Source organism: Trachypithecus francoisi, unplaced genomic scaffold (genome assembly GCF_009764315.1).
Source record: "Trachypithecus francoisi isolate TF-2019V2 unplaced genomic scaffold, Tfra_2.0 Lachesis_group12, whole genome shotgun sequence".
NCBI lineage: Eukaryota > Metazoa > Chordata > Mammalia > Primates > Cercopithecidae > Trachypithecus > Trachypithecus francoisi.
The window spans coordinates 19,430,295-19,458,066 of NW_022681457.1; the positions used below are offsets into that span (position 1 = coordinate 19,430,295).

At 41.2% G+C, this 27,772-nt stretch overlaps 1 protein-coding gene across 1 annotated transcript in view; it reads right to left on the reverse strand.

Moving 5' to 3' along the window:
- Positions 1 to 27,772, reverse strand: part of DAB1 (DAB adaptor protein 1) — a 1,271,953-nt gene that overhangs the window by 901,010 nt on the left and 343,171 nt on the right. Inside the window, exon 3 of the mRNA XM_033225047.1 lies at positions 2,430 to 2,592. The gene's annotated coding sequence lies outside the window, so the exon portion shown is untranslated. The remainder of the gene's footprint in view (positions 1 to 2,429; positions 2,593 to 27,772) is intronic.

Consider the following 27,772-nt stretch of genomic DNA (forward strand, 5'->3'; position numbering starts at 1 on the left):
CATGACATAGCAGGCACTCAACAAATACTAGCCCCTTTCCCTTTGAGCACCAAGATTCTAGGATTCCACAGTATAAAGCATTCATATCAATAGACGTGTGGGGGATGATGGGTGGTTTCTAGCAGGGTGATGTCAGGGAAAGATTTAACCAGAATCTCCATTGCAATATCACATCGGGCCCCTGCATGCATCTTTCACCCACTGTGCTCATCACCACAATATTTTACAGTGAACATTTAATTTGTTCTATAAAAGGAAAGATTATTCTCAATGATGCATGTGATAAATATGCTGGCTTTAAACCTTTTAGAAATATTAAAGGTTTTACAGCTCAGTGTTTGACAGGCTTGATTAATCCCTTCCCCACAGAAATATTCAGGAAGATAGCTGTGGTTGGGTTTTAAAGCTTTGAACGTTCTTTGATAAAGGTAAAGAAAACGTAAAGAGCCTTTAAAAAGAGAGAACGTTCTTTGATAAAGGTAAAGAAAACGTAAAGAGCCTTTAAAAAGAGAGATTCCTGTGCCACACAGAACAGACAAAGAATAGGAAGATCCAGAATGCTGCACAGTGTGACAGAGAGTTGGAAGTCAGTGTGGGGGCGGGGTGAGGGGAAACAGTGCTTTAAAACCTCACTCCTTTAGAGGAGTTTTTAAATGAAAGGCACACATCCAGCCTGTCCACAGGACATTAGTCTAAGAGTTTTCCTCTCTGCTGGATTTCAAAATGGACGATGTGGGAGGGGGCACAGGGCAGACCAACGACAGTACGAACTTCAGAGAGGAATGAAATGGAATGTACCATGGCCCCTTCTCAGAGTCCTAGACCATGGAACAGCCTCCTACGTGCTTGCTCAGTCACCAGAGCTATTTCTTGCACAGACCTCTTCAATTCCCCCACTGGATTTTCAGCTCCTCTAAAGAAAAGGAAGTATGTTTTGGCTAATGTTTCCCCTCAGCATCTAGCCTAGCTTTTGTACATAATAGGCGCCTCATAGGTGTTAAGCAGATAGAGTTGGCCTTTAATAAACCCTCTATGAAATTGTCTAATAACACAAGTAGTGAAAAAACTCCTACTTAAGAATGATGCTAACAAAATTACTAACAGATTCTACCTCCTTTCACACCATGAAACAAAAGGAAACGGAGACAAAACCATGGAGACTTACTAATAAAACCTCACTCAGCAAACACCTATTGAGCGCTATTACTAACCTAGGTAAGCTGGACGTGGTTTCCAGCCTCATCGCCTGGTGAAAGAAACCTGTCAGCATTGTGGTAGCTACTCTAATGGAAGCATATTTGGAAAACCATGTAAGATAAAGGAAGGTACACCAAAACTCAGTTTTTTTGTCCATGGGAGATGTTAGAAAAAGCTTTCAGAATGAATGCCAGCCACTGAAGCCGAATGTTCAAGGACAATGCAAAGAGAGATTAAGGAAGGAGGTACACTGTATCATGCATACAGTTTTGATCTGTGAACTTCCATTGCAACTCCAAATAGAACACTTGCTCTGTTAATCAACCTCCCTCACAGAATCTCAGAGTGTCAGCCCACTCTGCTCTGAGGTTTTCTTTGATATCCAGGTCAATCTCTAATACCAACCCCTCTCCTATTTTTATGGAAGCATTTCCCAACAAGAACCACCAACATATGTGCCACAAGATATTATGGGAGCAAAGGTGTAATTCAATTACGTGACTTAATCAATTCAAATGGCTAATGTACAAGAATCTCAGGATGTCATCCAGCTTTCAACTGAGGGCGAATAATTGTTCCATAATTTCTTAATTCTCCCACAAGACAGTTTAAATTAAAGGATGTCAATTTGCAAAGCCAGACAGCATTGTATTCTTAAATTGGGCCTGAAATAGCCGCACGATGAAGGGTAATAAGGCAGAGAGCACAGCCCGGAGTGCCTGGTGCTGTGCAAAATTGTTTAATACGGTCAGACCCTTTAATCTTCATATCTATTGATGCAGAAAGCAGCATATTTCTGTCACTTATGATAAGAAACATTACTTTTTAAATTCCTTGGTGAGGCCTGCAGATCTTAGGCAGCCAAGATAGCAGGACTCTCTATTTCTGTTTCTGTGAACATTTCTTTTTTCCCTTAAATTGGTTTTATTCTAATCCATTTAGTCTCCAATCTAAGTCAGAGACAAGTAACCCTGAATGGAACCACACAGGAGGGGGACAAAGGCATGCACCTTTCAGTTCTCAGATTCTGCTGGCTACCACCTCATTGAATAAGTCAGTGATTAAACAAATAATGAACCTTGGAGTATTCACTACAGGAGAGGCAGTTCCAGAAAGGAAGAGTATTGGAGCCACTTTTGAAAGAAACAAAATCACGCTCAAAAGTGGAGGAGATGGTATTGGGAGGGGATGATTGGAACTGTTTTCATGAAGTAGCCAAGCATTTTACTCACCAGTGTCCTAGAAAACAGTTCAGTCAATGTGTCCAGGCTGGGTGGGGACAATCCTGGGGAAAGGAGGGGCCCAGGGTCTGGATTGAAGAAGCTGGATGATGTCTTCCCAAGACTGCCAGGGCCACAAGTCAGGAATCGTCATGGAGAGAAGCCAAGGAAATAGCTGCAATGAAAAAGTGATGTCAAGTTTGAAGGCAAACCAAAGGAGAAAGAGGATAAAGTACAATGGTCATCACAATGGGGTTTGAAGTGAATGGTTCAGGATGAAGCGTATGATTTGAAAGTGTGCATGGTACATGTAGGGTAGGTGGTCATGGGGCACAGAGAGCCACAGGACGTGTGCTGGGCTAAACAAAAGGGAACTTGTCAGGGTCTCTGAGCCTAGCACTGTGCTAGGTTATGGGAAGGACATAAATAAAAGCAAACATGCTCATTCATCTTTATTTTAAAATGTTGGACTAGGTTATACGTACACAGTCTAAAATTCAAAAGGTATAAATTGTATATTTTTCACTTGGATGAATTTATCTGTAGGATAAATACCTTAAAGCAGAATTATTGGATAAAGAAAATGTGTATTTTAAATTTTGATAGATATTGTCAAATTACCATTCACAAAGTTTGTACAATTTTACATGTTCTTCAGCAAATGTATGAAGGAATGCCTTTTCCATATCCTCACTGCTATAGTTTGGATGTTTGTCCCCCAAACCTCATGTTGAAATTTGATACCCGGTGTTGGAGGTGAGGCCTAATGGAGGCTGGAGGTTTGGGTCACGTGGTAGATCCCTCATGAAGAGCATGGTGCCATCCTCACAGTAATGAGTGAGTTCCTGCTCTGTTAGTTCCTATGAGAGCTGGTTGTTAAAAGGAGCGTGGCACCTCCCTCCCCTCTATCTCTTGTTTCCTCTCTAGCTGTGTGATCTTTGCACATGCAGGCTCCCTTTCCCCTTCCACCATGAGGGGAAGCAATCAGAGTCCCTCCTCAGAAGCAGATGTTGGCACCATGCCTTCTGTATAGCCTGCAGAACTGTGAGTCAAATAAACCTCTTCTCTTTATAAATTACCCAGTCTCAGACATGCCTTTATAGAAACACAAACAGATCAAGGACAGAGCTAATCACAGATCTTCATCTCAATAGATGTTAGATTATAAGCCACAACGATGCTAATATTAAATGAATTATCACAGCATTTTAAGCATAGTTTTAGTTTTTATATGTACTAATCCACTTATTCATAACAGCAAACCAATAATGTAGGTACTATTATAACTGTCATTAAACAGATAAAGAAATAGGAGTATAGAGAATGTAGAAAAGTTGCTTATGACCACAGCTATGAAGGGCAGAGCCAGGAATCTAGCCCTGGCACCCTGCCGTCATTCAAAGGTCATACTCTTAACTGTTAGGTCTCATTTCAGGCAATGGCTTATTATTGATGGTATATGTTATAACAGACACACACAAATAAGAAACCTGAGGGGTATATGTGTGTACAGGAAATCAAACAGAGAGACCAGTTCTTTCTATTTTAATGAAAGCAGACACAGGCTATTAACTGGGGAAATGTTGGGCTATAGTGATTGATAAGCAGAACCCTAAGAAGGAAACATTAACAAAATATGTTCTTACTTTTTTTCTACCCCTTTCACTAGAAAAATTATTCTATAAATATTGATGATGTGTTAGAAAGATCAGAGCTGCAAAATGAAAGTATGGTGTGGTCAAAAGCACATGGCACTTTAACACAGGTCTGAGTTCAAGTCCAAGTTTAACTACTATTGCTGGATGACCTGAGAAATATTACATCAATTATCTGAGCCTCATTTTCTTCAAAAGGAAAAAATGAGTCTATAATCCCAGGAAAATGTTATGACGACTAAAACCAAAATATAAACAGTACCAATCACTCAACAAATATAATTAATTATAAGCAATTTCTACCCTCCTATTTAATCTTAGTCTTTCTACTTCTCTTTAAAGACCTCTGCTTTAATCAAATTAGTTTCTTTACTGTTCTTAAACATAATGGAATTTTCCAGTCAGCTTTCATCTCTGCATTCTGCTTTCTCTTGCTGAAATAATCGATTAAGGAGTCCAGGTCTACATCAAATGCTACCAACTCCAACTTTCTCAGTGGTATCATCTCAGCTCACTGCAACCTCCACCTCCCCGATTCAAGCAATTCTCCTGCCTCAGCCTCTGGAGTACCTGGGATTACAGGTGCACGCCCCCACGCCCAGCTAATTTTTGTGCTTTTAGTAGAGACTGGGTTTCGCCATGTTGGCCAGGCTGGTCTCAAACTCCTGACCTTGTGATCCACCTGCCTCAGCCTCCCAAAGTGCTGGGGTTACAGGCATGAGCCACTGCACCTGGCATATTCTACTACCCTTAACACATTAATCATCATAACCCTAGCAGTTAACAAATTATTTGCCATGTACCAGGCACTGTTCTAAGCCCTTCGTATACTTCATATCTCATTTAACATTTCATATCTAACACTCTCTGTAAGTCATAGCTGCTGCTGTTATCCCCTCTTAGACACTGTCATGAATGGCAGCCACTATTTGCATGTCTTCTCTGCACAGCTGGAGTAAGGGATCTAAAGAGCAAAGATGCCATATTACACTGAAATATTAGTGTAATATTTAAACTTGTAGACTTTGGACTTAAAGAACCTGAGTTCTAGTCTTTTTCCTGATCCTACCAGCTGTGTGACATTTGGCAAGTTACTGAAACTCTCCAGGCATGTATTTTAATTTGTAAAAAGGAGTGCTGATAATACCTACTTCAAAGTGTCAGAGTGAGGCTTGAGTTTGCAGATGTCAGAATTTGAAACAGTGGTTGACAAATGGTAAGTTTAGAAAATGTCAGCTTTTATTACTTAAAAACATACAGAAGATTTTCAATAGGTGTTCATCACTACTTTGTTTTCTTTTTTTTTTTTAATCACTACCTTTCATATGCTGTTCCCTCTGCCTTTACTGCCTCCTCCCACCCTCACAAATCATTTTACTGCCAACTTGAAGAACTCAAGGTCTGGAACTTCAAGATCAGCTCCAGTATCTGCAAAGCCTTCTTTGGTAGTCTTCTTTCCAGGAAAAGCTTCTTCCATTGCACCCTCTATTACCCTTTATACCCAGATTTTTTGTACCACTCATCTCATTGAGCCTATGCTGCAATTCCTTATGGCAATTCCTGCTCAGAACTGTGGGCTCCCTGAACATGGGGACTATGTCTTAATCCCTAATACTCAGCACACTACTGAAATAAGCCAGGTACTCACTAAGTGTCTATTAAATGAATAAACTGATGAATTAAACATAAATACCCGAATGATAACAGAATTCACCAATTCTTAACTCACTACTGTATAATTTACTGAAAAGCCCTTCAATATGCCAGTCAACGCATAGAAAAGACACTGTGCTAAAAGTAAATGTTTTATAAAAATAGACAGGAGAGTTATGTAAGGAAGTAGTTGCATTCCTATCAGTCACATATTCACTTACCATACTAGCAAGCTATTGATGCTTTAGTGATCGACATTGCAAAATGATAGAATCACCAGTAATCTATAAACTCAAGACATTAACAGACTCTGTTTGCTGCTCAGATACAAGCAGAGCATTATGGAGAGAAGATAATAATTAACTCATAAGGAGAGGGGCAAGTAAACATTCTATTAAAAGGAGAAAAATCCCAAATGAATATAATCTCCTTCCATTACATTATAGGCATTAAAATTAATGGTGTTGGTTTTTCTGTGGTTTGGATAGTCATTGTATTTAACAAGCTGAAGTTAACTTCATAGGGAAAAAAATAAATTAAATGTGCGGGTGTCTCAGGAAACTTCATTTTCTGAGTGAATAGCCAAGTTGATGCACATCACCAGAAGGTCTGACAATCAGTTTTCCATACTGGTGTGTTCTAAATAGGAAAAGAAACCAACTCTTCATTTAAATTATATTGCAAATCACTTCTTGCCTGCTGAATGGCATTCAGCTGCAGTAGGTGGCTTTCACCGTAGGGCCCCGACCACGACATTGGATGATTAATGCTAATTTGAAATGTTTTCTTTGATGGGGGGATGGGCACACTATCTTGGTTCATATGAGGCTGAGGAAATTTTATGGTGGGTGACTGACTCAAAGGCCAACAGCATATTTGCCATCAGATAAAAATGCACATTCACAAACATACCGAGACAAGTCAATTATTCCCCGATTCACCATTCCCTGGGTCCCTTTGTGTAAAGAAACCTATTTATACTCCCCATCAGATGGATATACAGAATCATAGTAAACAAGCCCTCGATTCCACTATTCTATATTGTATTTCCCAGGGCACCTACCATTGTGGAAGTCATTAGTTTTGGTCTTTTTGTTCCCAATTTATCAAAACAGACATTTTGCTAGTGACTTCAGTTTTACTGCTAGACACCAAACGGTTAGAAGACACAATTTTTGGCCAATTGAAAAAAGAAACAAAATGTACTTTACAATCTTTTGGTGAGGATGACTAAGAATTTGTTCTTCTCTACCTTGATGACTAATTGATAGATAAATATAAAATCAGTGCTCAAAAGCTTATTATTCTTTCCCCCTTTCTTACTTTAATTGTTCAAAGAAACAAGCCTGTCCTGGTGTTTTATCACCAATAGAATAGACTTAAATCAGATAGTGTACAAATGAGAATATTAATCTGCATCAACATCTGAAAAAAATATGTAAATTAAATCAATATGTGAATCATATTTTACTTGTCAAATTAGTAATACTCATTAAAACATAAATAATATTTAGTGTGGGCAAGGGTTCTGGGGACAGATTCTCCTACCCTCCTCTGTGGGCAGCCCTGTTCCTAGGTGGGTAGCCCTGTTCCTAGGTGCCCATTCACAGGGAGCATGCTCATTGCACACTGGTGTCATTGATGGTAAGGAGTGTGTGATGGAGAGCTGGCGGTGCCTGAGTTCAGAATGTCTGGCATGGAATCCTGCCACCAGCACATTTTACTGTATTATCCTGGGTGAGTTTCCTTCCTTTCACGAGCTTGTGTTTCCTACTTTTCTGGGTTGTGATGAGTATTTGAGCATAACCTGCAGCATAGTGCCTGTCATAAAGTAGGCACTCTATAATCAAGAGCTATTACTGCAGTGTCCTTAAAATGAAACCTGTTTCTTCACTTTCACTGTTTTCCTACTATGCTGGACATGATCATCAGTGAGTACTTGAGATATTGCTTATCAGTATATCTAACAGGCTATTTATATATGCATAAATATCCAGTGTGCCATAGGACCATATTTTCTGTTATGTATGTATAAGTCAGTGTGTTTCGATAGCTGAAAGCTAATTTCCACACAGGTCTTGACCTTTAAAATTATTGAATATGCTGTTCAAGTGACAGGATTCTTTCCATACCTGACACTGATTTGCAAAACTAGATATCTAGAAGGCTAAAACATATTTTTTATGAACAAGACAACAGTGTAACAAGCCTGGGAATATGTCACTAAGCCTGACTACAGCAAAGTCTTGGTGGCTATCAAGGGACCAGCCTTCTGCCCTGCATGCTCCCAGAACAGCTCAGGATCTTTATGCAGGGAAGCTATGGACAGGCCTCTAAGAAGAGCCCAAAGGCCCAGTGAGTATGAGGCACTCTTCACATAGATTTGGTTCTTAGACTGGCTGCATATTGGAGTTCCCTGGGGAACTTTATACATTAATGAAGTGCTGGCTCCACCCCAACCTAGTGAATCACAGTCTATGTGGGTGAGCTTGCACACAGGAAATTTTCTACAAGCTCCTCAGATTCGCAGATGGTACAGCAAATTGAGGGGGGTGGGAAGAAATCACTAGAGTAGAGGAATGTTCTGACTGGCTGATGATCATTCAAAGTGGTGGGCTTTCTTCTCATAAGAAGGCCGACAAGTGAAGAAGAAACAAGAGGAAACACAGAATACAAGAAAGAAGAGATAGAAAGCAGGAAGAGTGGCATGGAGCCTATGGGCGAGTAGGAGGAGCAAGTGGTGATTAAGACCAGGGTGACGGGTGCTTCCTACGGACTCTGGAGGGTCTTAGAGGTTTGAGTGAAAAAATGAAAAAAATGTGCTGGAGTTAGGGGACTGGAGGCATAGTAGATCTGTAGTCTGGAAACGACAGGTTGGACAACAGCCACACACATACACACCATCTCTCCAGTCTTTGAGGGGGTATTACAGGGGAGAAAATACAGAAATCATGTAAGTTAGCAAACAACATTTAGAGCATAAGCCAAAATCAAATGGTGTATTTTTTGTTCTAGATATTCCAGAGGCAACTCAATCAATTGTCAGTGTACTGTGTACTTTTCACTGGAATTCTCTGTGCCTGGCACTCAGAATACAGTGAGGAACGAGGCAGCCCTAGTCCCTGCCCTCAGGAAGCATACAGTTTATCAAGAAAGGCCAGCAAGAGACAAACAAACATATAAGGAAATAAAATAATTAAGATCAGGAAATGCTGTAACAAGGAAATAAACAGCATGCTAAAATAAAGAATAATGGGGTGGCAGGGGTGTCATAGCAAGTAGCTAGTCAGACATAAACAGGGCAGGAAAGGCTCCCACCACCACCAGGAATGTCAGATCACCATCAGGTGATGGTTAGGAGGTTGTTAACGGTCTCTCTAAAATAATAATTGGTTGCAGCCAGTACCAAGGAAAGGCAGGCTCTCTATAGATAGGAAAAACCTGGAACTGGTGATCAGTACCTTCCTGATAAGATCTCAGGAGTTGGATATGAGGGCTGACACCTGAGCACTAACAGGCAAAATGGCAGCGTTTTAACTTGTATACGGCCTCCTAGGGGCATCCTGCAGGGGAGGGAAGAACACCTCAATTGAGCATGCATACAACTCAGTAAACACACTGTGCATGCTCTCCCAAGCACTAGCAGGCCACTGCGCCTGTGGACAGCCAACCATGAGGGAAGAATTAGGGGAGAAGGGACACCTGACCCCGGAAGTATGCCAACGTGTAAGACTCCAGGTCAAAAGGTCAGACCCTGCACATTTTCTTCACGTTGCCCACTTGGGCCTCTTCCAAGTGGACATTCCTTCCTTTTGTTCCTGCTCTAAAGCTTTTTAGTAAACATTCACTCCTGCTCTACAGTTTGCCTCTGTCTCTCCTTCTGCTCTCTGTCACTCAATCAAATTCTTTCTTCTAAGGATGCAAGAATTGAGATGGCTGCAGACCTGCATGGATTTGCCACCGCGGACAGGGGGAGATATGGTATGTGCTCATTTTAGGTAGGGAGGTTGGGGGAGGCCTCTTTAAGGAAATGACATCTTAAATTGATCCCACAAAGATGAGAAAATGCCAACCTCCTGAATCACCAGGAGAGAATATTGCAGAAGGATTCACAAAGGTAAACACCCTGGTCTTAGAAGGAGCTTGGCACGCTTTAGAAACCTAAAGGAAGCTGACGTGCTTGACACATGGTGTGAGGTGAGCCTTGTACTTCACAGGGAACAGTCTGGATTGGATTCTTAGTGCAATGGGAAAAAAAACCTAGAAGGGTTTAAGCAGAAGTATCTTAACTGATTTGCATTTGAAAAGATCACTCTGGCTGCCCTGTGGAGAAAGGTTTGTAAGGGGCAACAGCAAAAGGCAAAGGATCAGTCAGGAGTTAATTTTGCCCTGTGCCGTGAAACATGAAACACCCAAGGGTTTGTAGGGGGTGGGAGAGGGAAGGTTTATCAGCTGCACCAATTAAAACTTTACAGCCCATTCAAATAATCCACTCACATCACACAATTTAAAGACAACATACATAAATTGGTCTGAGCAAATTGTAGCAAATTGCTACAATGTAGACGTACAGCTCCTCATGAAAGTTTGTAAAAGGCTTGCAGTGCTCACACCTGTATGGCTGTATATAATCCTGAAAAGGGAAGATTAAAATGCACGGTAGCCCTTTGAAAGCTGAAAAAAAAAGTAGATAGTGAAGGACTGGTGTTCTTTCTTAAAAAATAAGTCCTTTTCAAGTTATAAATGATACTCAAGTCTAATGGGTAACTATGGGTAACAATGGCCAACACTTACCGAGTGCCTGTGTGCCAAACCCTGTTGTCCAAGGCTGTGATGCATATTTACTAATTTAATCCCCAGGACAAACCTATGGGGGTAAACACTATGATTTCATTATCCCAATATGATAGATGAAAAAGCTGAGAGGCTAAGTAATCTGCCCAAGGTCACACAGCTAATTAATGTTGGAATTAAGGCTTGAAACCAGGCAGTCATTATATTATTGCCTCTAGATATTCCAGAAACAACTAAATCAAGCATTAGAGTATTGTACACTTTTCACTGGGATCTCTGTGTCAGGCACTCAGGATACAGTGAGGACCCAGACAGCCCTGGTCCCTGCCCTCAGGAAGCATACAGTGTAGCAAGAAAGGTTGACATATTCATAAAATAAGAAGTAACTACTCATTGAGAGGTAGATGCCCACATTTTAAACTATTTTTGTATTCCTAGAATAATTCCTGGCACAGTAATCTAGTTTGGACAATGAGCTAATACTAAATACAGAGTTTCACTGCCTGCCATTATGGAGTGAAGAATAGAATCAAAGTCAGAGAAAGGTACTGAGTTCCGAGATAATATCCTCATAACAATGGTGAATGCAAACACAAATATGCATACTGCTGTTTTTAAAAATCTCTGCAGAATTTCAACAAAATGGTATATAACTTTACAGCCTATGAAAGAACTATCAAAACCCAGTTTTCCTAAAATAAAAGAGATACTATTACAGAGGAAAGCATGCATGTGGCTATACCAACTACTGACCCCAAAACCTGGTGAATATGTGAATCAACCAAGAACCAGGCTAGCAGAAGGGATGAGGCTTGATTCACTTTGGTATTGATAGAGCCAAGGAAAGTGCTTGGCTCATAATATGTGGGCTAAAACTGGCTGAGTGGGATGGGCACTTGCCTTGATGTCCCTGTTTTACAACCTATTAGCTGTGTGACCCTAGGTATGTCACACAACCCTTCTGGGTCTCAGTTTCTTCATGTCAACCAAGGATGATATTATCTACCCAGTATCACTATCATGTATGAAGGGAAAGTCCTAGATCAGTGCTTAGCCTAGGGCATATACTCACTAAGTGGTACCACTACTCTTATTGTTATTATTGTTATTATTATTATTACTGCTACTATTACTATTATATACTCGTCAACTTGACAATGAACATTAAGGCCAAACAAATTAGGAAAAAAAGAAAAAAAGCTTGAATGTGAAAGCATGATTGTAGTCAGCTCTTTCATATGAATATTTTATAGGAAATATGTTCTTTGCCAGTTAACAAAAAACACTGGACCAAAATGGCTTGATAGAGAAATCTGAGAGAGACTTCAGTGGAGTGGTAAGGGAATAGTCTCTGACCAAACCCCGGCTTCACCACCTATTAGCTGTGTGATCCTGGGCAAGTTACTTAACATCTCTGGGCTTAAGGTCTCTTATCTATAAGCTCTCCCATCTTTATGATGTGAGCATTAACAGTAACCTTCCTCATGGAATTGTCGAGTATTAAGTGAGATACATAAAGTATTTAGAAATAGGCCCCTGAGCACTTAATAAGTGTCAGCCATTGTGATTATTGATTTATTGCTTCCACTGTGCGTGTGTTTAAAGCAAAATCAGAAAACTAGTGAAAACATGAAGCACTGGATTCATAGTTTGTGTCTGCATGTGGCAAAAAATAAGACCTACTCCAAAGAAAAGAGAGATGTCAACACTCTCATTATTATAGCCTTGGGGCAATTCAGACACTATCTGGCCATCGTAATAGCTACAGGCTGGCCGTTTAATGACTTACAAAAACAACAAGAAAAAGAAACCATGGTTTGATCCCTAAAAGTTACAGAAAATGAAAGTGAAGGTCTGCATGTGTAAAAAAGTATTGTTCTATTCCTTAAGGCAATTAGCGTAATCAGGATGGATAGAGCAGAGCACACTGGCAGATCCAGGAACTCCTTTCTATGTTCTATCAAAGAATAATATATATTTTCACCTTCAGAAAGGTTAGGTAATTATAAATGTATTCTCCTTACTCATAATATTTTAAGCAAGTAATTGTTGCCCATGGGAAAATGTTTAATTATTTCTGATGAACAGTTGTGGCACAGGAACAAGAGAACAAGACAGGGAGAGTGTGGAAACCATGGCCCGATTCTTAATTGTGTGGGAATCTTGTCTTCTCATTGTGGAAAAAAAATTCCCATATTGATTTTTCTCTCAATTGATTTCACAAAATTTTCAGTTTAGCAACACTGAGTCTTTCCAATTAGCACATCTTCTCAATTCCCTTGGTTAGAGGCTGCTTCATGCCTTCATAATGGAGACCTCATACATGCTAAGGTTGGGCTGCCCAGCTCATACCTTTTCCCTAATACAACAGCCTTAAAATTGTATCACTCCTATCGCCCGAGGCCAATATTTTTGAAGGGATAGGAAAATGGCAAGGAAATGCAGCTTGGGATGACACAAAGATGGATGGAAGAGTAGGCATTTCTCACTCCTTGTAGGGAATGCAGGAACATTAGAGGAGGAGGAGCTTTGGACACCTTGTAGTCACAATGCAACCACTTCACGTTACAGATGGGAAAGCTTAGACCCAGCTGGGGAAGTGGCTTGCCAGCAGCTACACAGCAAAACCGGGATTTAAACTGAGATAATGTGAATCCAGTTTATCTGGGAAGGGAAAGCGAAGCATGTTGAACTGAAAAGAGCAGATGTTTCGGTCCCCATGAAGTTGACATGACATTCTGAGAGCGGGTCCTGCAGGAAGGAATGGGTTCCAGGGAAACTGGTAGAAGAAAGGGGCTGAAGAGGTAACTGGCAGCAGATGACAGGCAAACCCCAGTAGTCTCTCCCCTGCAGCTGGTCCCTACTGCCCCTCTACTCAGGGTGACACAGGGAGGCTCAGAGTACCTTTGGACTCTAACAAACCTGCCTTTTCCTAACAATGCAATGAAGTAGGTATCACTATCCCATTTTATGTATTTAGGTAACTGAGACTCAGACAAGTTAAGGGGTTTCCCCCAGACAGACGGTGACTGGGACTTTGACCTACCTCATTTTTGAGTCTACTACTACCAATGGCTGGGATTTTTCCATATTTCTTTACATTTGCAAAGTGATTTTATCTCTAAAATTAGTTGTGTATATCTTAAATTTTTAATTCACTTTACTTGAGAAAACTGTTTGTAGACATGCGTCATGCTAGTCAACTTTTTTGGTTGACATTTTTATTGAGATAAATACAGATCCACATGAAGTTGTAGGAAATAATAGTGAGGTCCCATGTCCACAGCAGGCAACTTTTTGATGAAGTTTTGATGAAGATTTTATACCAAACATGGAAGACTTTGGACCAAGGGAACTTAATACAAAAAATGTCAGGGAGCAAATATAGTGGTTAAGTCCACAGTCACCAAAGCTCTGTTGCCTGGGTTCCAACCCCAGCACATCGCTTCTCAGCCTATGATCCCTGGTGAATTACTTGACCTCTCTGCCCCCACTTGGTTTAAAAAAGGATAATCATAGTCACTAGGCTAATAGGATTGTGGTGGGATTAAATGAATTAAGACTCATAAAGTGCTAGGACATATAACCAGCTGATCTTTGATATCTCTGGCATGTATCTACATTGTGTGTGTGTGTGTGTGTGTGTGTGTGTGCGCGTGTGTGCGTGTGCGCACACACACACAGGTACTAAATCAGGAAACAAATTCAATCTTTTCCTCCATATTCCTTGCCATGTAGGGGTAAGGTAGGGGTAATGATGCGATGTGGGTAGGGATTGGTTTGTTCCAGAGACTGAGAATAAGAATGCAGCTTTTTTTTTTTTTTAAACCTAAAGAACATTTACTTTATAATTTTAGTTCATCTGTATCATCGATAAATGTGTTTTTTCATATGTAGAAAATTCAACTTTTTCAAAACCAGATTCTCCTGCTTATGGGAGATATTCAAAAACAGCAGCAGTTTCTTGCAAACGTGTGAGTTTTCTTTCTTTTTTTCTTTTGTGAAGTTTGAATAGAGAGCAGATGATTTAAAAAAAATTTCCTTGTGAAATAGAAGCTGTCTCATAATTTCATCTATGTGTGAAGCTTACAGTTCTAAACCAACAGGGATGGTAAGTGCTTTAGATCCTGGAGGCAAAATGAAAAGTGTGTGATCTGATACCATTGTTAGATGTGGAAGCCCTCAGAAAATTCTCTCATTATGTCCTGTTCAGGTACTCTGTCTCTAAAACCACAAAGAATGATTCTACCCATTTTATACACTAGTAAATAATTAGGGCACACAGAAGTTTAACAGAATAAAGGTCAAAGCAGTTGAAGATATCTTAGGTATCACTGGATTCAACTTGTTCCACCCCAACTCCTACGCCCTACCCTGAGACCACAAACATGCACGGACCATCACCTCCGCCAACACTCACGGAGAAAGTCAGACTCCGTCAAACAACAAGGATTCCTTGTTTGCCACAAAGCTACCCAAGGAGTGAATGGTAGACACACACACACACAGACACACACACAAGGTACTTTAGAAGCCTCGTGATACTTTCATTCACCTTTCTTTTAACCTTGCACAATGCATAGCATTTATGTCAAGATCCAGCTCCCGCATTAGACTAGAGGTACGTTTACCTCGGAATGCTCCAGGCCCAGCACTGAACTTACCTCTCAGCGGCTGCTCAGGAAATTCATGCTCAATGGAATTGAACACAAACCTCGTCTCCCTGCCAGAAGTTCTGTTTATCTTTTTCTTTTTCTTTCTTTTTTATTTTTTACAGACAGGGTCTCACTTTGTCACTCAGGCTGGAATGCAGTGGGTGATCACAGTTAACTGTAGCCTCTGACTTCTAGGCTCAAGCAGTCTTCCCACTTCGGCCTCCCAAAGAGTTGAGATTCCAGGTATGAGAGCCAGGGTGCCAAGGCCAAAAGTCCTATTTTTCAGGGGTAGTTTTATAAAAGGGGATGTTTTATAAAAAGGGACTAGGATTGAGGGTGAACACCCCAAGTACTATTGGGGACAGTCTCACAGCATTGTTATTAGGGGAAAATTGCAGGCACTGGGATAGTGGAATGGACAGTCTCTCGTGGAGAGAGGTGTTCTTGGGGGTTAGCAAGACTGCGCACACTGTGGGCTACTGGGTTGATCCAGGAGAGAGACCCTGTCCCCTGCTGACTTCTTTATTTGGGAGAAAGCAAGAATTACCTGACCACTTTGGGGAAATGAGCTTCGTTATTAGAGAGTCAGCCTAATGAGAATGAGGAATACCCTGGTCTAGGATGCCAGCCAGTCCGCAGGGAGTTTGCATGGCAGAGGCCTTGCAGCCCTGATGGCTGACTAGCTCAAGGCTAGGCTACCTGAGCAAGCAAGAGTATAGGGGTCATTCTAAGGACACACTGGCTACTCTTTCCTCAACTGGGGAAATAGAAGTCAGTCCATCCTTCACAAGTTTTTAGACCTTTGTCCATGTGGCCAACCAGGGTCAGCATTTATGTCTTTGACCCCACTATGTAGGGGAGCATAGTAGTATTTCTGTTTATGATGGGTCCCCTTGATGATCATTACTTCCTTCAGGCCGTCTCTGCCTTCCCAGCTCTGCCTGTTTCATGCTTCTAATAGCAGCCAGTACATCTCTATCCATTTGTAATTACTTGGTGAATGTTCTTTCTTGCTAGATTATTGATTCTATGAGGGCAGGGACTATATTTTCCAGTTCACTGCCATATTCCTCAAACATACTACAGAGCCTGGAACAGAGTAGGTGCTTCATAAATTCTCCTTGGATAAGTTTTTCTGGAAGAAAAATAACGTATGGTGCAAGAACGCTTATGAAGTACTTTTACATATGTTAACTATGTCACTTAGTTCTCATGCTAGCCACATGAAGGAAAAATTATTCTTAATTTTTACCAAAGAGGAAAACAAAGGTTTAAAGAAAAACCTGCTGAAAACAAAGCTGTTCAGTAGCAAGGCTGAGAGTTGGAGCAAGTCTGTCTAGCTCTCCTACTATGCTATTAAATGACCTTCCTTCTTGCTTTTTACATTCTCTTTATATTGGCCTAACCCCTAAAGATAAACTTAGAATCATGAGCACCTTCCATCCCCCACACCTGCTGCGGGTTCCCAATTAATAACTGCAGAAAGCATTTGCTATTGTTCTGAGGAGCTGGGAAATCAATGTGTTCATTAGCAAGCTCCCACTCCCTGCAATCAGTTAGGAAGACGAGGTGCTGGGGCCTGTCTCTGTATTTCTCTTCAACCATCTGTGACTAAAAATGTTGTTTGAAATTTACTCTTCTCCAACTCTCACAATTATAATTTCATCTCATTTCTACTTCACCCCCTACACTAATAACACCCCCTCTCACCTCTCCAAATAAATACCTCAGGACCCCAACCCATCCTGATGACCTGCTGCTGGCCTTTCTTTTCCCAGAACCTCCCTGGCCAGCAGAAAAGGGGCCTAGATACCAGAAGTGGCTTTAAGTCTGATTTTGTGTTTAAAAGGAAAGCAGACTTTACTCCCCAGTGCTTCCCAGTCTGTCAGGCACCGAATTCATGGCTTGTTCGTTCAGACACTGCAAAGAGAAGGCAGATGATGTAAGGTTCAGACAGTGGCTGAATCTGAGCCTGCAGAACCTCAGCTCTACCATTCCTTCTGCTCACAGCCAATTCCACTGCAAATCCCAAATGAAGTGAGATTGGAGAACTCATTGTGTATTCTGAACTTGGTCTTACAGGGTCTGCTACCAGAGCTAGTAAAACATTCTTTGTATTAAAAAAAAAAAAAAAAAAAAAAAGAAACTCAACTTGGGCAACATGGCAAAACTCCATCTCTACAAAAAAATACGAAATTAGCTGAGCATGGTAGTGCACATCTGTGTGGTCCCAGCTATTTGGGAGGCTGAGGCGGGAGGATCACTTGAGTTCAGGAGGTGGAGGTTACAGTGAGCCAAGATGACACCACTGGTCTCCAGCCTGACTGAAGGAATGAAATCCTGTCTCAAAAAAGAAAGAGAGAGAGAGAGAGAGAGAGAGGAGAGAGAGAGAGAGAGAGAGAGAGAGAAAGAAACTATTGAAGAGCTTTAATTACAGCACAAAGAATACTTGAGTGCTCTTTACTAGATTCACCAAATGTTAACAATTGCCACGTGTCTTATCTTTTTCTCTATATACCTTTTCTATATATATTTTTTCGGAAACTACTGGAGAATAACTTGGCAATATTGTTATCCTATTTACCCCAAAATTCTTTTGCATGTATCTTCTAAGAATAAGGGCATTTTTCTGGGTAACCACAGTACTATGATCTCACTTGGTACATTAAAGAATTACTACCTAACATACAGTCCATATTCAGATGTCCCTAATTGTCTCAATAATGTCCTTTCAGCATCTTTCCCATTTAGGATCCAATCAAGGACCATGTTTTGCATTTAATTGTCATTTCTTGTTAGTTTTTAATGTGAAGCTGGTCCTTGCATTTTTTTTTTCCAGGACACATACAGTTTTGAGTAGTCTAAGCCAGCTGTTTTACAGAATAACCCTCGATTTGAGTGACATGATTTCAGTTAGCCCCGTCACTGATGACACTAAATTTATCATCTGGTGTTCGTCAGATTTCTTCATTGTAAAGGCAACTTTTCCCGGTATAATCATCAGTTTTCTGTGGAGTGCTATTTGAGACTGTATTTAAGGCCATATGAATATACTTTTCCCAAACAACTTTTAATACAATAATGTAAGCATCTGTGTTAGTCCACTCTCACACTCCTAAGAAAGACATACCCGAGACTGGGAAATTTATAAAGGAAAGAGGTTTAATGGACTCACCATTCCACATGGTTGGGGAGGCCTCAAAATCATGGCAGAAGGCAAAGGAGAAGCAAAGGCCCATCTTCCATGATGGCAGGCAGGAAAGAAGGTGTGCAGGGGAACTCCCCTTTATAAAACCATCAGATCTCATGAGACTTATTCACTATCATGAGAACATCACAGGAAAGACCAATCCCCATGATTCAATTACCTCCTGCCGTGTCCCTCCCATGACACATGGGAATTATGGGAGCTACAATTCAAGATAAGATTTGGGTGGGGACACAGCCAAACCCTATCAGCATCGGTTGTTAATACTTACCCAATTCAGTTATTGTAACCATGGTTTCAACATAGTAGTTTTCTAATTCTACCATTCCTCTAAGTTAGTTGGCTTCTAAGCTCTTCTAAAAAGAGCTTTCCCTCTCCCTTTTCAATTTTTAGTATCACTCTAGACATGTAGATTCCTTTTTGTGTTATTCAATGTGTTTTAATTCATTGCTGTCCTTATTCTTTTGGTTGAGTATTCATCAAACACTGGAGGAAAAAACTGGAGTCTTCTGTGCTCCCTTCCACCCTCTTTCTCCCCACCCTCAGTCACATGAGGCCTCATTTCTGGAGCCCTCCCATTTACCCTGCTGACCTTTATTCTCGATATTCCCGAGACATGAAAAGTCACAAGGAGGAATCAGAAACTATATCCCAATTGAATATTTCCATGCTTGTCTTCACACCAGAGGCTGAGCAACTTGAGGGATGATGTCATATCTCCCTTGTTGCTGAGTCCTCAGCTCCCAGCAGGTTGTGGGTGCTCACTGGTTATTGTGGAATACAGCTCAGAAGTATGGTATCAACCAAGCACAAAGTAGCAGCTCTAAATCTTAGAAGATCTTTACCAGAGGACAGGGGAGGAGAATTTATCTTTACAGTCTACTTAGAATGTGCCAGGCCTCTAATAAACTTAACCAAAAAGCAGCCATATTAGCTTGGACTTTACATAAAATGCAAATAAACATATCTGATCTTGTTAAACCACTATTATTTTGGGTCTGTCACATGTAGCTGAATTTACATTCAAATTCATACATCTTCCTTTGTACTTCATGCTCTGGCAATTATGGTTATTTCTAGTTCTCCAAATGTACAACCCCACTGTTTCTCAAAGGAATCACCTGGAAGTCTTCTTAAAATGCAGATTCCGATTTGGTGGATCACAGGCCTCAGCCTGAGATTCTGCATTCCTAACAAGTTCCTAGGTAAGGCTGATGCTGTTGGTTATCAGGGACATACCATGCTTTTAGTAGCTGGGCACTATGGTGTTTCAGATCTGCATGCATTGCCAAATGATGTTTCCTTTGCATCAAATCTTTGCCTCTCCTCGAGTGTCTGGAAAATTCCTATTTATTCTTCAAAATCTTGCTTGAGGGTCTTTCATTCACCAGCTGGTTTGTGAGCATCTATTTCCCACTATTGTTTAAGGTCCTAGTATCTGCGACTATACTTATATGTGAGAATAAGTGAGGACTGTATTCTCACATATCAAAGCACAGAGAGACAGACTATAGACTAAGCAAACAAACCAACAAGAAAACTGAAAATGGTGATAAATACCATGGAAAATAAAGAGGAAGAATAATCAGCACAAGGCTGCCCCTTGAGGTACATCGTCAGAGGGGGCCTTTTGGAGCAGGAGATAATTGAACTAAGACCTAAAAAATGGGAAGAAACTAGTCCTATGAATAGCTGGAGTGAAAGCAGAGCATGCCAGGCAGAGGGAAGAACAAGGGCAGAGCCCCCAAAGGAAGTGAAAAGCTTGAACTGTTAAAGGATCTAAAATAAAACCAGCACAGCTTAAGGATGGTGAGTGATGGGCAGAAAGCTGTAAGGACGGGAGCAGTCAAGGGCTAGGAAATGTAGAGCCTTTAGTCATTGTAATCTGTTAGAATTTCATTGTAACATCAATGGGAACTCACGGAGAATCTTAAGCACAAGAATGATAGAACTGAATTTATGTTTTTAAAAGATTATTCCAACTGCTCCATGAAAAATGTATGGTAATAATAGCTAATGATAATAGCTAACATTTATTGATTGTACTTACTATATACTAGGCATTGCTGTAAGTGTGTAGGTATATTAACTTACTTAATGCTCACAATAACCATACAAAATAGGTACCACTATTATGTTCAGTTTATGGATGAAGAAACTGAGGCAAAGAAACTTGCCCAAGTCACACAGCTAGTAGGTGTTGAGGCTAAGATTTGGACCCACACAGTCTGGTCTAGAGTCCTTGCATTAAACTCTTCTGCTTTGCTACAGAATAAAGTGTGAAAGTCTTCCTCCTTCCCTGCTTTTTTCTGTAGAACAGTAGAGGGGTTTAATGCAAGGAGTTTAACGCAAAGTATCACAGCAGTTAAGGTGAGGAAGATTGCTGGTTTGGACTAGAGCAGTGCCTGCCGAGGGGAAAGATGTGGACAGATTTGAGAATCATTTGGAAGTTGTAATGGAGTGAGGGGCTGAATGATAAGGAAGCATCGAGGATGGCTTCTAAATATTTGACTTCAAGTGGATTGGTGGTGTGTTAATGTGCCAAGATGGGGACAGGTAGTAGAGAAACATGTTTGGTGGAAAATCAAGAGCTATATTTCAGAACTGTACATTTCAAGATGGAGATAAGTAGGTATGAGTCTGAAGCTCAGGGAAGAAGTCTGGGCTACAGATGTAAACTTTGAAGGCACCAGCATGTGTAGGGTATTCACCACCATGAAGTGGGTGTAGGTGGAGAAAAGTGGAAGATTCAGTATTAACACTGGGGCTCACTAACATACAGAGATTGAGAAGAAGAAGAGAAACTAGCAAAAGACATGAAAAGACAGTGGCCAGGGAAGTAGGAGGAAAACCTGGAGGCTAAGGTATTAGAGAGATCAAAACAGGCAGAAAAATGTAAAGGAGTAGGATAAATGCCCCTGGTCAGTTCGGTGACAGGAATACAGAGAACTCATTACATTTAGCCAAAGTTTGTAACAGAGTCTGCCATTGCCTGAAAACATCCCATTCTTCCTTCTTCCTCAGTAACAGTATCTCAACTGGGGCACAATACTACTTGAAATAGTGATCTCATTTCTGTCTTTCTTAAAGTTAAGTATGTCCATGAAACCAGGTTCTCCTAATTGAAGTATTGAGAAACTTCTGGAAAGGATTCTTAAAAAGCAGAAGCCCCTTTGCCATTCCTGCTTCCTGGAATGTGACTTGGATGGCTGGAGCCCCAGCAGCCATTGTGTATGTAGAAGAGTTTGCTTAGCACTGAAGAGTGTATGATAACCATAATGAACCAATACCTGTATAGCATCAGGCACTGCTCTAAATGCTTGATATATTTTGAATTATTTAATCCTCAAAACATCCCTATGAGATAAAAACTATTACCTTCATTGAACATGAGGAAAATAAAGCACTGAGAAGTGAAGTAACTTGCCTATGGTCCCACAGCTAGAACATGATAGAACCACTATACACCCAGACAATATGGCTTAGCTCTTAACCACTCTGCCATACGCTCTGAGATGAAGGTGTGTGGTCATGAGATACAATCAGGCTGCCCAACTGTGGGCTTTTATCCCATAAAAGGCAGCTTCTCTGGTGTCAGGCAGAGGGGCACAGTGAGGCTCCCCAGAATTGTGGTCTGGCCAGCCTAGCAGGATGGAAGGTGAAAGGGAAAGCTATTGAGGCCCATTATTACAGTAATTTTATTGAGGGACCATGGAATCTAAGTGAAGTTGAGGGAAGAGGGTACCTGGGAGGAGAGAGAGCCTTGTTATGTTAAGATCCCAGGTTCCTCTTCCCTAAATTCAGAGCTCTGAATAGAATGACTGCCTAAGTCCCTTCTCGTTCTAAAAGTCTGCACTTCTCTTGGTGCTCAATAAATACTTGTGGAATGAATAAATGAACAGACGTGTATGCACATAGGCAATACACATTTTCTTAGCAAACACACATAAAAATAAGAATATGATAAGCATAGATAGATAGATAGGTTTGCTAAGCAAATGAACATTATAAGCAACAAAAGCACCTAGCTTCAAGGAATTGAATGTAAAAACACTTATACACATTAATAACATTGTTTTATAATTATGTCACATGCCAATTAAGCAAAAACACAACTGCTTCATATAATTAGTTATTCTGTGTCCAAATTATTGAGGACTTGCAATATATCTTAAAACGCTTTATCAGGACATAAGCAGGGCTCTTGGTGCCCTCAGTACCGCTACCCCAAGCACTCAGGCACGGTGCACCTACAGAGGAGGCTACACACAGCACAGGAATCTGTTGGCCGTGATTCATTCACATCTTTCTCACATGCCAAAAAGGCGGGAGAGGGGTGGTAAAGAGAGAACTGACCATGTAGTAACCAGAAACCATTAGGTCTCCTGACCTGACTATAAAGATGCTCCAGGGTCTGTATGAAATTACACTGAAATTCACTAGCACACAAGCACCCAAATGCCTGGTGTGTTACATATTTTAACCTAATTCATAGTACGTAATAAGTGCTCCTACTTAAGAACAGCGATTATATACTAAGCAATGTATATGCATTAGCTCTCAATGACCCTACGAGATAGATGCTCTTTCTCGCCTCATGGTAGTGATGAGAAATCTGAAGCTAAGAGAAGTTAATCCCCTGCCCCAGGTTACAGCAATTGGTTGGTAGCATCAGTAGTATAGTCCAGTCTGTGTGAAGTCTGAGCCCTCTATCCTCCCCACCATCTGTTGGCATGTGGCTCACAGATTAAAATCATGCGTCGCTTAACGATGGGGATACATGCTCTGAGAAATGCGTTGTAGGTGATTTTGTCATTGTGCAAACATCAGAAAGTACTACATAAACCTAGAAGGTATGTGTGTGTATATATATATATGTGTGCATATACACACATATATATACACATATACACACACATATATTTATTTCACATGGAAACCAAATTACCCAGCACCATTACTGAATGTCAGTCCTTTCCCCTACTTGATCTGCAATAATAACATCAAGTGTCATATATCAAGTATATATGCTCTGTTATAATCTTATGGGACAACTGTCCTATATGCAATCCGTCATTGCCTGAAACATCATTGTGCAGAGCATGACTATTTTCTCCTTCTTTTAACAGAATTGCTCCCCAAAACAGATTTATTGAAACTTCCCTCTTAGCAGCCCAGGGCCCAGGTCCCCAGAAGTGTATCTTTCAGTCCTCTGCTCTGATGACTCTCGGAGACCTCCACCCTCCTGCCTTTGGCTATGATGCCTGATCGGGGTTACTCATCCTTGTGCCCATACATTAGCTAAACCCATTAACCTGACAGGACTCCACTGATGTCCTTTTCAACAAGCAGCCCAACAGCCGATTTAACCAATATAGATTTATTGCTTAACGCTAGAGAGAAGGGAGCCAGGGAGGGAGGAAATGAGGGAGAGCACTAGCAACCCCTCCTCCCGCATCCTGATGGGCAGCCAGCTATCCTGTCCTCCAGCAATTACTGACACTAATTAGCGGCTTACTGTAGATCTGAGTGAAGAGACTGACACAGGCACAATCCTGCCTACCATATTCCAAGCACAGTCAGAGTCCTCAGGAAAGGCCCCTGTCAAGGGCCTGTCTAGGAAGAACTTGGCAGCTCAGAAACCAGGCAGATTGGAAGGGGTGGAGGGAAGATCTATAAAATGGCCTCATAACCAGGGTCCGTTCTGCTTCCTGCTCCCAGCTCTGGTCTGGCTGCTGCTTTTCTCAGCTGAGGTCCTGGGCTTCCATGGTGAACAGCAGTCAGCTGGCTGCAAATCATGGAGGCATATGGCTCAGATTTGTGAAGCCAAGTCATTAGCCCTCTGACCCAATTATAGGAATTATCACAAAGAACAAAGCAATTGGGATTCAGCCATTGCACTGCTCTTCACTTTAAAGGAAGTGTCTTGGGAACCAGGTCTATTTTCCTTTAAAAAAAAAAAAAAGAAATGCCTATTTTACATGATACAGAGGCATTTCCAAGCTTACAAGACATCATCAAAGAGAGTGGAGGAGGCTCCTTTAGGGTAGTGGGCAGATGTTTCTCAAAAAGCACCAGATACCTCTGGTGGCCATGATAGAATAGTACATAGCAACAGCAGCTAGAATAGCATAAAACAAGCATGGCTTGTTAAGGGTTGTGGGTTCTAGTCTTGGTTCAGGCTCCAGTGTGTTGTATGAACATGGGTGAGTCACACTTCCACTCTGAGACTCAGTGACCTTCTTCATAAAGTGAGGAATCACTTGATTGATCTTTAAGGTCTCTCCTAGCATGCCCATTCCCAACTGATCATGCCCCAGAGTTACATCATCCTTTGTAGTGAAAAACTTAGTGAAATAAGCTCAAAAATAATATTACTTTCTAAAATAAGCTATAATTTTATAGCAGATTTCTGTGCAAGAGAGGCATGAATGTGCTTTCTTTATTTTATTTTTAATGAAATTGAACTTAGAAAAAGACCTAATACCCCTGAATTTAAAAAGTAAACAGAATCAACTATATGACTTTGTATCCTCTAGTTAGAGAAACAATTTTTAATAAAGAAAGAAACTATGAATTGTGATTGCCCATTACAGCTATCTACTGGGTAATAAGCGTTGCTGATTCTGTGCCATTTAGCAAAAAATGCTGCAAAGAAAAAAAAAAAAGCAGGTTTAGTATCTTAATTATGTAGATTTTACTTTCAATGAACTCTTGCCAAAATAAATTGCGTATATTATCTAAAAAGCAAATGTTAATTAAAACTGTATCTTGATAGCATGCTTGGTTCACAAGACATTCTGAGCATATGAGATTATATGGCATGCATTAGCTACAATCAACTCAGACTGAAGGTCCGGGTCATTTCAGTGATTCATGTTAAGCCAGACAGTGCTGACTGGTACTGGCGTCTGACAGCAGCACTCACATATTTATATAGAAGATGCGGCTTGATCCCAACTTATTTTTTCCAGATGAGTGAAGTGTCTCTGCCTGCTACAGAGTCTCATAAATAGGATAGCTGACTTGAGTTCCCATTAATTAGCTGTTTAACACAAAGCAACCCAGCGTTCATTCATCAGAGCTACGAAAATAAAATCCCCAGCAAGGAAATGAGATTGGGATACAGGCACAGAGGACCAGAGGCCAGCATATTCATCACTTGTCTGTTTCCTTCTGCTCCCCTGGGCTTGGATGTCCCCAAGATCAGACCATCATCCATACACCCCTGATAGGTGGGTAATTGCATTCTTGAGCCATAGCATCTGGTCCTTTTTGAACATCTTCACTGCTGAGCAGTGTATACAAAGAGCAAGATCCAAATACTGCAGAACTGATTCTTTCACCCTCTCCAAGAGGCATGGCTCCAAAGCTAGTTTAATTATAGGTGTTTAGACGTACTGAGATGAATACCTTGGGAACAGCCGTTCCACAGCACCGCTCTGGCAAGCATGTACTTTCTTTTCTATTTTTTTTTCCACTTTCTATTTTAACAAACAGTCAACTGTGTGCTGCATGTAAGTGATCTGTAATCAACGGAACACTAAAATGCCAAGTGTTAGGAAAAGGTCAGGGGAGAGTTTTTAGACAGGAGCCTGGAGCCACGTCGTGGCCTGGAATGGCAAGGCTGTCATTTCCACGGGACTTCCAGGGTCAGTTCATTTCCAAGTTATTACCAATATACCCTAATAGATGCTCATCTATGTTCAGCTAAGCCACTTCCCACCTGCCTCTAAGAATCTCTCAAGAATGGCCTTTAAATATTGGCCTACATTATTGATGTTTCTAGAGGTGTAGCAGGAATGAAGGACAACAGACCTGGGTTCGGATCTCCTCATTAATTAGGAGGTGGGTGATGGTGAGTAAGCCACTTCAACCCTTTGAGCTACAGTCTCGTCATCAAACAGGAATGACACTGCCTACCTATAGGGGCAGATGTGAGGCTTAAATGAAAGAGGGAATGTAAAACAGTACCAGACACTTAGCAATATGTAGGAGCAGCTATGATTCATTCGTTCATCATTCATCCATCTGTCATCCATCCACACAATAGATATTTTGTGTTGACTTTGATAATTCAGAATTAGGCTTAAGCACAAAGACATTTAGGGAAAAAAAGAATTTTATGAAGATAAGTAGAGCCACGGAATGGATAACCACTGAGCAGGTCTAATTCCTCCAGGCGCAGTGCAAAGGCGGGAGAGGACAGGAGACAGGTTTAAGGATGTCTCCTTTCTCTGTGTGCTGGCCATCTGCCTGTTTATTCTCAGGTCCCATTTCTGCCTGTCTCTGCCTGAGACACCAAAACCTGCATTTCCCATATTCTCTTGCATGGTGGCTTTTTCTTAGGCTTTGTTGATAGGGAGATCTGGGAAGGCCAAAGGAAGGGATTTCCTGTTTTCAGGTCCTGTATTTCTTCACAGTGTCCTTCCAGCAGCAGAGGACAGCTAGGACCTCTAGCATCATTTGGCAGTTTCCCCCTCTTCCTTGATCTCGGGCCTCTTCCTTGATCCCAGGCCCAGAGCTTACCAGCCACTCCCAATCTCAGCATCAGCCAAGTGACACCCCATTGGACCTTAGCATCAGTCATACAGAGTCCACTCAGCATTCTCATCACCAGCCACCAGTACTCCTCAGACGTCATGGCTCACAGCCCAGCACCCTGGAGGTCTCAGCACAAGCCGTGCAGTGCCTGTTCTCTGACTCCAACATCATCCTTCGCAGTCCCTTCTTGCTGATTCCAGCACAGGCAGGTCAACATCCAAAGTCCCTCAGTAGTGCAGCTTAGCAAAGCAAATCTCCCTATCAACAAAGCCTAAGAAAAAGCCACCATGCAAGAGAATATGGGAAATGCAGGTTTTGGTGTCTCAGGCAGAGACAGGCAGAAATGGGACCTGAGAATAAACAGGCAGATGGCCAGCACACAGAGAAAGGAGACATCCTTAAACCTGTCTCCTTATCTAGGACTGGTGGGCTCTAGATACACCATAGCTTTCCTTATTCCTTCAGTACTAGGTGGGGAGCTTCCTGCACTTACTAATCTCTGCTTCATTTCACCTTTCCCATTTGCTGTTTCAACCCATCAAACTATTTTATAACTAATCTCCTGTATTAAACCCCCTCCATGTGAAATACCAAATGTGGTTTGTCTTTTCCCAACTGGACCCTGACTGATATACATCCTGCACATTTGAACGTGGACACTAAAGCCTGAGGGGGAGGGGAGATTAAGAAGGTTGTTTTAAAAGTTCATACCCTTTAATCCAATAATTCCACTTCTGCAAATCTTAAAAGTGATGTCTGCTAACTCCTATTCTTCCTTCAAGCTTCACCTATATGTCACTTACTCACGGAGGCTTTCTGAATCTAAATTATTTGCCTCCCTCATAG